Source organism: Chiloscyllium plagiosum, unplaced genomic scaffold, assembly GCF_037043375.1.
Source record: "Chiloscyllium plagiosum isolate Xiang-an unplaced genomic scaffold, Cpla_swu_hap1 HiC_scaffold_19, whole genome shotgun sequence".
Taxonomy (NCBI): Eukaryota; Metazoa; Chordata; class Chondrichthyes; order Orectolobiformes; family Hemiscylliidae; genus Chiloscyllium; species Chiloscyllium plagiosum.
The window spans coordinates 7317420-7328594 of NW_028270157.1; the positions used below are offsets into that span (position 1 = coordinate 7317420).

General features: G+C 41.2%; 1 long non-coding RNA gene across 1 annotated transcript in view; it reads right to left on the reverse strand.

Annotated features, from left to right (window-relative positions):
- Window positions 1-11175, reverse strand: part of LOC122559322 (uncharacterized) — a 153160-nt gene that overhangs the window by 62888 nt on the left and 79097 nt on the right. The gene's annotated exons all lie outside the window — the stretch shown is intronic.

An 11175-nucleotide genomic window follows, 5' to 3' on the forward strand; every position in this document is an offset into this window, starting at 1 on the left:
CTGCCTCGCACATCATCTGTAAAATTTCCTGTTCTCACTATAAATTTATGCCTCCTTGTATGTGACATTTCCATCCGGGGAAAAGGACTCTGACTATCCACCATATCCATGCCTTTCATAATTTTATAGGCTATCAGGTCAGCTCTCAGCCTCCAACCCTCTCACAAAAACAATCCAAGTTTGTCCACCCTCTCCTGATAGCTAATACACTCCACCCAGGCAACATCCTGGTAAATCTCTTTGCACTCTCTCCAAAGCTCCCATATGTTTCCTATAGTGTGGTGAGCAGAACTGCACACAATATTCCAAATTTCACCTAACATTTTATAGAACTGCAACATGACTCACCAACTTTTAAATTCAGTGCCCCAACTGATGAAGGCAAGTATGCTGTATGCCTTCTTTGCTACCTTATCCACTTGTGTTGCCACTTTTGGTGAGCCATGGACTGGCATCCCAAGATCCCCTGTATATCCTGTAGTTCCTAAGGGTCCCACCATTTACTCTACACTTTACTCTTGCATTTGACTTACCTCACTGGATTAACTCTATATACCACTTCTGTGCCCTTCTTTCTAGCTGATCTCTACCCTGTTGTATCCTTGAACAGACGCCTTCACTCTGCATAACTCTTTGTGTCATCTACAAACTTACTAATCAGACCACATATATTTTCATCCAAATCATTTCTATATTATTACAAAGAGCAAAAGTCCCAGCATTGATCCTTGTGGAAAACACTGGTCACAGAACTCCAGTCAGAAAAACACCTGTCCACAACTATCCTGTCTCTCCTCTGACCAAACAAATTTTGTATCCAACTTAACAACTCATCCTGGATCCCATATGACCTATCTTCCAGACCAGCCTACCATAAGGGAACTTGGCAAATACTTTAGTAAAGTTCATGTAGACAACATCCACTGCCCTACCCTCATTAATCGTCTTCATCACTCCTTCAAAAAATTCAACCAAATTTATGAGACAAGACCTCCATTGCACAAAGCCATGCATTCCTAATAAGTCATTATTTTCCAAATGCAAGTACATCCTGTCCAATAATTTCCCTGACACTATAGGCTCACCGGCCTGAAATTTCCTAGATTATCCCTGTTGCCCTTCTTAAACAAAGGAAGATTATTGGCTATTCTCCAGTCTTCTGGGACTTCACCTGTGGTTGAAGAGGATATAAAGATCTCTGTTAAGGGCTGTAGCAATATTCTCCTTTGCCTCCCTCAGTATTCTGGGATAGATCCCATGAGGCTCTGGGAACTTAACTATCTTAAGGAATTTCATGATATCCAACAGCTCCTCTTCATAAATTCCCTCCTCTGACTTTATGGGGACTTATCCTTTCCCTAGCTACCCTCTTACTTCTAATATACATACAGAATGCCTTGGAATTCTCCTAGTCTTAACTTGCCAAGGACATTTCATGGCCCCTTTTAGCTCTTCTAATTCCTTGCTTAAGTTCTTACCAGCTTTGTTTGTAATCCTGACTTCCTTTCTTTTTTTGACTAAACTTTCAAAAATATCTCATGTCCTCAAGTGTGCCTGAATCTTGCAATCCTTATCCTTCATTCTTACAAGAACATGCTGGTCCTGAACTGGCCTTTAACAGACTCCCACACATCAGATGTGGATTTACCATCAAACAACTGCTCCCCAATTAAGGTGAGATGAGGGCCTTAGAGGTATTATTGCTGGACTGTTAATCCAGAGACCCGGGTAATGTTCTGGGGACCTGGGTTTCAATCCTACCACAGCCTATGGTGGAATGTTAATTTGAAACAAATCTGGAATTAAGAGTCTGATGATGAGCATGAAACCATTTTCAAAATAAACCCATCTGGTTCACTAATGTCCTTTAGGGAAGGAAATCACCATCCTTACCTCATCTGGCCTACATGTGACTCCAGCCTCACAGCAATCTAGTTGAATCTTAACTGCCCTCTGGACAATTAGGGATAGGAAATAAATGCTGGCCTAGCCAGTGTGCCCTCATCCTGTGAATGAATAAAAAAATCTAATTTCTCCAGTTTCTCTGTAATAATTTTTTAGTTAGCCTTTTCCCAATTTTACACTTTCACCTGAGGATGAATCTTACCTTATCCATGACCATTTTAAAACTTAAGGAATTATGATCTCTGTTCCCAAAATGTTCACACTGAAACCTTGACCAACCAACTCATTTTCCAAATTCCCAATTACAAGGGTTAGTGCAGTCCCTTCCCCAGTTGGACTATCTACATTGTTTTAAGAAACCCGCCTGAATGCAAGAAACAAATTCTGTCATTCAAGCCACTGGAACTCAGGGGAAGTTAAAATGAGCCACTATAACAACCTGTTATTTTTACATCATTCCATGATCAACCTCCATATCTGGGCCTCCACCTCCCACTGACTATTGGGAGGCCTATAGTATAACCCCATTATAGTGATTGCTCCTTTCTTATTCCTGAGTTCTACCCACATGTCTTGCTGGATAAACCCTCCAAAATGTTCTGTCTTCGTGCAGTTGTGACAGCCTCCTTAAAAAGTAATGCAACTCCCCAACCCCTTTTACATCACTCTCTACTCACCTTAAACATCTAAACTCTGAAATGTTGAGCTGCCAGTCCTGCCCTTCTTTCAACCAACTTTCTGTAACAGCTACCACATCATAATTCCACGCTCTAATTGGGCTCTAAGCACATCTACTTTACCTGTGATACTCCTTGCATTAATATAATGCAAGATATTCAACACCTCCTCTTTATAAATGTCCTCCTCAGACCGCCAGTCCCCCTGAGATTATTAACCTGACCCTGCCTGTGCTTCTTATTAGATTTACTTGATGTAACGTTCAACTTCTCAATCACTCCATGTGCTGGCCTACTGCACTGGATCCCTCCAACCCCTGCCACAGTAGTTTAAACCCTCCCGAGTCGCACTGCCAAGCTTCCTTGCCAGGATTTTGGTGCACCTCCAGTTTAGATGTAGTCCATCTTTCTGGTACAGGTTCCTCCCTGGAAGAGATCCCAATGATTCCTTATCTGAAAGCCTCCCTCTTACACCAGCTCTTCAACCATGCATTCAATTGTATTATTTTCTTATTTCTGGCCTCACTAGCACATGGCACAGGGAGTAAGCCTGAATTATAACCCTTGAGGCCCTACTTTTCAATTCTCTACCTAACTCTCTAAATTCCATTTGCTGGATCTCATCTCTTTCTGCTGTTGGTAACCAATATGACCATGAATTCCATCAGCTCACCCTCCCCTTTCAGAATGTCCTGTGCCCACTCAGAGACATCCTTGGCCCTGGCACCAGGGGAGGCAACACACCATCCTGGAGTCTCACTTGTGGCCATAGAAACACCGATCTGTGCCCCTGACTATACAGTTCCCTATCACTACATCATCTAATTATAGAATACATTACAAAAAACCCCAACAAAACAGAGTTTCAAACGATTCCACAATACCGTTACTTTTCAGTGAAATCCAGGGAAATTACACTTCGATATCAATTAAGTTTGAGTTTGTTACTGCTTCATTATCTAAGGTGTCATGAGTGGTGCAATCATGAGCGAGCATCCTTATTTCTGATCACTTGATGGAGGTAAAATCATTGAAGAAGCAGATTAAGATGGTTCAGGCCAGGACACTACTTTGATGAACTCTTGAGTGATGTCGTGAACTGAGATGACTGGCTTACAACAACAACAATTAAGCCCCACAATTCTACAGGTTGTAAGGTAAATGAAGTTAACCTTTTCCATCCAATTAAATACCCAATCTATGTAGAGGTCACAGGGAAACTCAGGCTCAAGAAGGCAGGGGAGAAATTTCAATGATACAGTGATGTTATGTGGAGGGGTACGCTATAGTTATTTATAATTAGTAATAGTCCTAATTAACAAAGTTACGTTAAAAGCTAATCAAGATTTATTCACTAATGCTACTTCTAAGATCTTAAATTTAACATGGTCTTGGTACTAATTTTGTTACAATTAAATCCCCATTGATCTTACACTAAAAGATGTCTGAGAAACACAGGAGATAGTCAATTATTTCTCTTCTTCCATATGTTTTGATTGATAATAAACCAATAATTGTTTTATTTCAGAAATAATTCAGAAATCTAATAAATAGACATGATTATGTTTAAAATCTGATATAGATCAGATATTTTACAGGAAAAAACAGCTTACTTTCATTCTAAACTAAGAGATTTCTGAGAAACACAGGAGATAGCCAATAATTTTTTTTCCACCATTTTTTCAACATTAATTCAAATCCGATATTTTATGATAAACTGTATTCCTATTTAGTAATGCAATTTAGACTGTCAATTCACTGCCACGTTCTCGTTTTCAGATCATCAGTTCCACCTTCTGGGTGCAATAGGTATTACAATGTTTTAATTTCCCAGGTACTGAAATATGACAGAATGTCAGCACGTATGAATATATATAAGAAGTTTGGTGATATCCTAATCTGTCTATATAACGGCATCAAAGTAATTAACATGCAAGACAAAATGCTCAATGCATTAATTTAGTGCAGTGCCACGCCGCTTTTTCATATAATGTAGGGAAAGCGTGTAGTCATCTTTCCACAAGGTGCAGTTTACATTAGTAAATCAGGATGAGAATGAAATGTCAGATTCTGATTCCAAGAATTACTTTTTCAGTTTTCCCTTGGAGTTTAAACGACAAGTTCCAATGTTACAATTAAGTGGCGATGACCTTATTTCTCAGCATTTGAACTGCATTATTAGCCAAACCCGCCTTATTTCTATGCTGTTCCCGACTCTCTCCTCCTTGCCCAAGACCGCCCATTCCCAGTGTGAATTCAGTGTGGTCACTTGGAACAGCTGCAGCGTGCTGTTTACCTCTGGGCGTCACCACCATTTCCCTCTGTCTGCTTCATAGACATTATCTCCATCCACCCCTCACCAAACATACACAACTGATGCATCTACATATGATGCAATTTATGGCTCTAAGCTTGCTTTCTTGGTTTCAAGCACTTTGCACACTTTTCGAGGTTGCCAGGCTCTCTGCTCTGCATTGCTCTTCAGTGTTATGGCTCATCAGCACTGTGCACCAGCCAAACCATTTGCATTGCGTTTTAGTGCAGAGGAAGAGGCTTGCAACTTTTCACACTTTGTCGCACTGAATAGATGAGGGTTCGACATGTTGCTGACCACAGACTACATTGATGTCACACCTGCAGCACGTGCGAGCGGCCTACACAGCAATAACACACCATGTGTTTCAACCAAATGGCCATGTCTTAAAGTCGAAGGAGACCAGTCCTTCATGGACTGAAGAAGGGCTACTTTCAGTCTGGGGATACAACTTCACTCAGTCAAGAGGCTAATCCAATTCCAGTCCGGGGGTGGGGGGTTGTCATTGTCAGTCAGCTGCTTGGTCTGACCAGAATCTAGGGATCCTAGTCTTTGTGGTCTGGGAATGGGACTACAGTCAGTGCTACAGGTCAACTGCAACCACCTAGGGATTGCAGGTATGTCAGGAGGATAGCTACTGTGGGTACATCTGACCACGGGCTGTGTCCTGCTCACTTGGAATGTCTCACAAGAAAATGTAGGAGTAGCCACTGTCCTGGGGTGGGATTTTAGAGAACAAAGTGGAGAACAGTTTGGAGGGTTCTCACAAGTGACAATCACTGTGACCTCAAAGTGAGGAGAGTCAATGGCCAACACGGACATGAAAATTTTCAAAACCATGGACTCGGAATTTAAATTGGCATCAATAATATTTGCATTGATGGGATGAATAGAATTATGGGAGGCTGAAAAATGAGAGGATGCAAGAATAGAAATTTTTTAAATGGTATCATTCATCTCAGGTGGAGATGTACTCAGGACACAAAGGTGAAAGCTTGCCATCTTGCCTGCAAGATCACAAATGCCATAGCATGCAGAACAGTCACAGTTAAGTTAGTGGTTTTCTCTTTGAGAGCAGGGTAATAATTCTTAGAAAGTGAGAATCTGCCAGCAACCACTGATTCATTAATGTCATTCATTTGAAAGCAAATTGAAATTTATTGCAGGTCAATGGTATAGTAAGAATGAAGATTAAAAATTATAGCCTTAAGAAGTTTGCATCTATCACCATTATGTCATGTCAGATAAACAAATCTGCACAGAGGGAAACTTAAAAGTCTCACCTGTGTTTGTATAATGGCATCACTTCTCAGATCTAACACTGGAAGGCAATGTCTCAGAGCTGCCATTTCTGCATATCTAACTGTAAGTATGCAAGGACATGGTCTGTAATGTTAAAGTGATCTTTCTTTGGAGGGGATATTATCGTATTGGACCAGTACCTAATGTTCACTCCCCCAGACAAGAATTAGCACTTTGGTTCTGCAACAGACATCTGAATAAGGTTAAATAGCTCAGAGACCCTAATGGAAGAATGAAATTGGCTTCCTTATGAACATCCACAGCACTCTGTGTCAGGGCATAACGTGGCACTTCATAGCGATTGTCTGAGGGTACGGGAGTGGCGTTAATAAGCTTCCAATGCACCAAGGCCCAACTTACCTGTGACTATTGATGTTAAATTTTGGAGGTACGTACCAAATATCCTGGAAGTTGCATGACATGTCATACCAGAGAACTCACAGGTTCTTACCTTCTTCCAAGATCCTCAGACCATACAAGATCCACAGCTGAAAGAAAGAGTTACCCTTGCATGGCTGGGTACACCCTTACAGAACACTTAGATAGAGGAAGAATGAAGACATAATGCTTTCCATGCTTCTACCACAGACCATAGACCTTAAGATGATTTTTGATGTCTGGACTGCTGAGGTGGTGTAGCCTAGAAAGGGTATTCTGCATCATTCTTCACAACTGAAGCCAAAGGTGATGATGGCCTGGATACAAAAGAAATGGGGGATTGAGGCATAGCCCTTAGAGGAACAAGATGAGGACAAGGGCATTGACCAGGAGGGACATCTGGGAGACTGTGATGAAGCTATGACTGTGGTATATGAGAGGCCACTCAGAACTTAACTGAAACCAACTGCAAGATAAATGATGTCCAAACATGTGCAAGTTAGATGATTTGGCCATGCTAAATTGCCCATAGTGGCCAGGGGTGTGCAGGTTAGGTGGGTTAGCCTTGAGACATGCATGGTTAAAGGGATAGCGTAGACGGATGGGTATGTGTGGGAAGCTCTTCGGAGGGTCGATGTGGACTCAATGGACCGAACAGCCTCCCTCCACACTGTAGTGATACTATGATTCAACAATAGTCATGATTCGGAGATGCCGGTGTTGGACTGGGGTATACAAAGTAAAAAATCACACAACACCAGGTTATAGTCCAGCAGGTTTAATCGAAAGCACACTAGTTTTCGGAGCGACGCTCCTTCATCAGGTGATTGTCACCTGATGAAGGAGCATTGCTCCGAAAGCTAGTGTGCTTCCGATTAAACCTGTTGGACTATAACCTGGTGTTGTGTGATTTTTTACTTTATGATTCAACAAAAGAGCTAGGTGCACTGTTTCACTGTGTACTGTCGGTTACAATGGCAAACAGCCCCTGCTCAGTCCAAAGTATATGTGGATCGGGTTATTTCTGTGCTCCTAGATCTTTTATGTTGCTGAATGAATGCTTTCTTATCCATATGTTTGTGTGCAAAAATGTTATCTTCAGATGTTAAACATTCAAGTATCTTTATTTTAGAGATGCTCTTGATATTTTGGGGGAAAGCAGCAATTGGTGAGCAAGGACAGTAATTGCGCATGTTGCTGAGGTTAGGTGGCTCTTAATGCTTCATATTGGTACAGATATCCAAGTTTATGCAGTGAAGCTTCTCATGATAGGTAGTAGGTTGGCAGTGATCCTGGGGCACCACCTTTCCACCAGACAATCTACCAGCACCGCCATTTGACACTCAGAGGACTGCCAGAGACCAGGCATCTGCTCAGTCCCAGGCAGAAGATGACCCTTGGTCTTGACCATTAATGGCTTTGTCAAAATGCACAGATAGGCACAAGAACAGCACAGAAGTCTGTCAGAGGCAGCAAGTAAACACGATCAAAGGATGGAAAAGTCCACCAACATTAGCTGTACCACATGATTTCAGGATTCATTCATCTGGCTATCTCCATGGACAGGTCGGTGACCATCATGGAGACCCAGGTCCAGCACACTTGAGTGTTTGGTGGATACACAGCTGGTCAGATCCTGCAACATTCTAGTTGTAGGTGCTCAGTGTCACTTACAAAGTGAGAGAGGGATCTTGATTGCATGCCTCTCAAGGAGACAGGGTAGTGCCTGTAAGCACTCAGAGGGAGGACCAGCAACACATAGAGCTCTCAGAAGTTTTCTCCATGGTGATTACAGAGGTGCACAGATCCTCGATGTCCCTTTGCCTGCAATGCCAAAGCTTTCAGAGTTTCCAGCTGTGGAGCTGAAATTGCATGTAAACAGGATCTTGCCATCAGATCTGGGCCCTCTAGACTCCAAATGCCTCTGGGGATGAGTGCCAAAATCTTCCAGGGCAACAGTGTCATCTCTACCCTGGCTCCCCCTAACCTGGCTGCAGACAGTGTGACTGCACTCAGCATCATGGGAGGAAAGGGAAGCAGAAAACTTACTGAGGGAACATATGTGACATGGTGACACAACAGTAAAAAACCTTGCATTTTTCTAAATGTCTATGCACTTGCACTCTTCAAATGCCTATTCTACTGTCTTTATTGCCATTTGGTTGAAGTTGCTCTCATGTGAGAGATGAAAACCCCTTCAGACATCCCAAGGATGAACTAATTGTAATCATGAAGTATTGCTCATATCTCTGACAATCAGCTCCTAGACTTCAAATAGCCTCAGAGGTTGAGGAGCCTTGAACCATAACATTGATGATTGCAGGTGAGGAACTGCACTTTAATGTTGTCCACATGTGATATTGTGCCTTGTCTCTCTGATTTCTGCTTTGCCTTTACACTGAGTAGGACCTGTTAAATATGCAAAGAACTGCCTGAGGAAGTGTTAGACAGAGTGTTAGACAATTTAAAAGACATTTGGACACATACATGAATAGGAAATGTTTATAGGAATATGGGCCAAATGCAGCAAATTGGGACTAATTCAGTTTGGGAAACTTGGTTGGCATGAACAAGTTGGACTGAAAGGTTTGGCTGTGCTATATGGCTCTAGATATTTGAAAGCGGAGTCATCTGAAGATATCAAGTGCTCAATAGTGAGATTCTTCAGTCACTGTTTAAAGCTTATGGGGGAAAAAAATCAGCAAACCTTTTCTTGTATTGAGACTGCAACATTTTCACTGATGTATATTCCCAACTTTCTTTCCATTGCCCAGACTGCTCCAGAGAGCAGAAAATTGCATCCAATGAGTCAGTCAAGCAGCTTGTTCTTTACAAATGCAACATGTTTCCCTGCTGAAGTTGCCTTTATATCATGGAGTTCTTTTCAAAAATTCCAAAATTACAGATGTATACACAGTCAATCACATCATAAATTAATATTTCAGGTTGCATCTTTATAGAAAGGCACATAGGCAAACATGATTAGTTCAAGATTACCGAGTGAAAATCCTGTCCAAATAAATTTGGATAATGTGAAGAAAATGGTGTTATCAGAAGTGATTCAAAATTAGTCGCAGTACATAACACTTTATTGAAGGCTGTTTTTCAAAAAAATAAATCAAACCAATGATCTTGGAGACTAAACGTGTGTTTAATTTTAACTCAAACTCAAATATTTGCTAATAGGGCTTGATATTCTTTAATACCACACCTGGAAGAAGTTTTATAAAAGTTCAGGTGCCTGATTTTTGTTTAACTTCTTCCAACTGATTTGAGTGAGGATCATTTGAACAAATCTATCCAACATGAACTGTAGTTCATGAGAGATTTGATGGTGCTCAGTGTGCATGGCGCAATTGTACGCTTAATACAAAGCAGCCATAGTGATTCACTGAATTTGACATCCAGCTTGAGCATTATTGGAACACACTTTGCATTGTCTACACAATTATGCATTTAACTTCCACTAAACAAAGAAGTGCTAATTAATGAAAATTAATAAAAATAATTAAATTTATAGTTCAATTCAGAGAAGAAAAAATCTTATTTTGTAATTCACTTTGGAGGTTTGAATGTAACTGATGATTTGAAAACATTATATAAAATTAGATGAAATCTTACAAAAACTTTTCACCAGCTTAGCAAGTTGATCTTTCACCTTTGGCAACTAAAATGTACATTAATAACTATCTCTCTGCTGGTTCTCATATTCAGATGTGAAATTAGTTCATCGATGCTTGTTTACAGGAGGGTGTAAAACAGCCTATAATTTAATGCAAACTGAAGCTTGTCCAACAAGCATAACTGTTGTAGGAAATGGAAATGATCCCAATCATGAGACGAGGCCCTGAATGATTTCTCAGGTGGATGTAAGAGAACTCATGGCATTAACTGAAGGAATGTAGGGCAGTTACTCCTGGTGCTCGACCAAATCAATATTGCTAGAAAAATGGATCATCTGATCAATATCACACTTCTGTTTGTGGGACACTAATGTCACATTGCTCTCTATTATAACAATGATTACACAACCAAAATAATCAATGCATTATCAAGCACCTGCAGACGTCCTGACATTGTGAGGTGCACAATACAGATACAAATTTTTGCTTTGCAATGAGCATGATCTTCAATGTGTATCCCCTTTAGCTCAGTAAGAGGCACAATTGCATTGCCTGGCAAATAAAAGCAGCATGGCCAAACAACCTTGACATTGGTTGTTTCAGAGTGGAGCCAAACCAGAAAGCACACTAGGAAATGGATGAGATGGAAGGTGGGCACTCTTGTCTTTATTTGAGTCATTGACTATTGGAAAACAGTATTCTTGTGGCACCAGCAAGCCACGGGGCCGAGTGGGGGGGGGGGGGGTTTGTGGACCAAAACCTCAATTGGAAAAAGGATCCTGTGATGTAGGTAACCCCTCTTTTTAATACCCAAGTTTACTTACTGGCTGCCTTTCACATTACCAAACTCTTCCCGCTGGCCAAAATGTTCCAGCCATTAATTGGCCACATAAGAACATCAGTTGGTGGGAGGGTCAACAGATCACCCAAGACTTCGCCCACTGTTTGATCAATTGTGACCATGAAAGGGAAAGGC